Source organism: Anneissia japonica, unplaced genomic scaffold, assembly GCF_011630105.1.
Source record: "Anneissia japonica isolate Jap-2015-1 unplaced genomic scaffold, ASM1163010v1 scaffold288266_len82443_cov100, whole genome shotgun sequence".
Lineage (NCBI taxonomy): Eukaryota > Metazoa > Echinodermata > Crinoidea > Comatulida > Comatulidae > Anneissia > Anneissia japonica.
In genome coordinates, this window is record NW_022699699.1 from 44,519 (window position 1) to 46,993 (window position 2,475).

Consider the following 2,475-nt stretch of genomic DNA (forward strand, 5'->3'; position numbering starts at 1 on the left):
GAACAAGTTAACGCCGTAATCATTATGACCCTGTTGGCGTAATTATAAGCCTGTGGTTGGTTAAAAGTGAATAGCATGACGGCGCTTTAATTATGATTACGCCACTTTCATTATGATTAAGGCGCTATTTTCCCCCTTTTTTTGAGGCGTGCATCAAAATTAATATATGCTTAAACATCATACCTATTTTTAATTAGTTATAGCTACTAAAGAAGAAAGGTGACTTCTAATTTTTATTACATATTCTGAAAGCACATGAGTTGTAGATATAATTTTATGGATCATTATGGCTGATCGGACATTGTAAAACGTGCTCTAATTTAGTAAGAAAGTGATTTTGAGCATTTTAAAATTTTGACGCGCACGTACGCGCGCGCTAAGACGTGCACGCAAAATATTTTGGTACTTGATATTCAACCTTGACCTGAAATTTATGCCCACTGAATATGTTTGAGAAATGACAACTGGTTAGCATGATATGATCGGTAATGTAAAAACGCAAAATTGCGCGTAGATGACGTCAAGCATTCGCAAAACCTTATTGCGAATATTCCAGGCGGCCAAGCCAAATTTATGGTGAAGTGGGCTTGTGCGTTGCTCTTGGCAATTTTGAGATATCGTGTTAACAGAATTGGGGAGAAAGAAAGAATAATAAAAAAAAAAAAAGGAAGAAGAACCTGACAATAACAAGAGGTGATCCACAGTAGATGCAGAACACCAATTAACAAGGTTCAATTTCTTGTGTCATTACCGTCCACGCGCACGTCGTGATGTTACAGCTGAGATAATTCTCTTTCGAAAGTGTCCTTTCATTTTTCATTTTGACGACGTCATCATGGTCAAAAGAATTAATTTTTATACCCCTCTCATCTATCTTTGATAAACTTTGTGCAAAAACAGAGGGCAGCAGATTGAATTTCGACGCTATCAGACTGATATACTTTATATGAAAGGAAAATTCGTGTCTTTCCAACCTACGTGCGTTTTTAAAATAAACATTAACAAGGTTTAATTTCTTCCATTACCGTCCACGCGCAAGTCGTGTCATGCGCATACGTGTGCTTTAAAATTTAAAAATGTTCAATATCATTTTTCAGATAATTTAAAGCATGTTTCAGGTCGTTTTCAGCATTCCAAAACTTCCCAAAATTTACACGCCACACACATTTTCACACACATAGTGACATACTGATGCTAGAATTTACGTTTCCTTACATATATTGGGTTCTATCGTTTGTGACACTGTATTTAGAGTAATCAACTTTTTGTGTTATTACCGTGCGCACAGGCGTCAAGGCGTGCGCGTACGTAAATCTATTAAAATGCTCAAAATTACTTTTTTTAAAAAACTAATTGGAGTATATTATATTTTAGGCCATTTTGAGCATTTTAAAACTTTTCAATCTGCACCGCGCGCACTTCCTGAGGGTGAAAGTACGGCAGATCGCGATTTTTTTTTCCGTAAGAAACATCTGCATGAAACTCCACTCGGGTCGTCTCGGATTGATTCAACTCGAGTTTGATACGAACAAGAGCAGGCACTTCACAATGTCGTGACGCTCGAGTATTCTATTACCTTTACTGTACTGTTCTTTATATACCTACGGTAGGCCTATGAAATCTTACCGATTTATGGGATGTAGGCTACGTCTGTAACTAACTGTGAGCTCCTTATATGTTTGTTATCAAATGTACTATAACAACAGCAGCTAGTACCGCCTTCTATAGTAGTACCAGTGGTAAATAGGTACATTCCTATCAAATTCTAGTTAGAGCAAAAGAGGCTAAACTGGTGGGCCTAGTTACAAGCTGAGTTAGGTCCTACCTGCGTGACTGTTGTGTTAGGCCCATAGGCCTAACACAACAGTCACGCTTTGCATGCCATTGACTGAAATTTTGAAACAAATTTAAAACATGAAATTAAAATGGGACAGTGAGTAAAAAAATATTAAATATAATAAATCAAATATATCACTCCGGCATTTTGAACTTGGCCTAAGCCTTGTAATGATGCCTAAAATGGTGCCTATTTTTATGCAGTTATAGCTCCTTAGGATGAATGATGACCCCCAATTTTTGTTACATATTCTGAAAACACATGACTTGTAGATATTTTTTATAGATCATTTTAGCTGATTGGACATTGTGACGTCATTTTATTGCTGAAGGAATTAAAAATCGAATTTTCATATATGACTTAATCATTTTTATTCCGATTTGACCGTATCTCGCTTATCCTTCATCGACCGACTCCCACATATCATTATAAAGCACAGTTCATACATTTACAATTAATAGTACTAAATGTTTCCTTAACTTTAGTAGTTTAGTAAGTGTTTTATAGAGGGCGTTGTCAATTGTAATACTAGACGCAATCCACATTTGGATTCTGAAATAGTTTGTTTTAGGCCCCATAAAAAAAATTATTAGTTTATCATCCTATCAAGACCAAAAAACTGATGAGGGAGGGAGGTT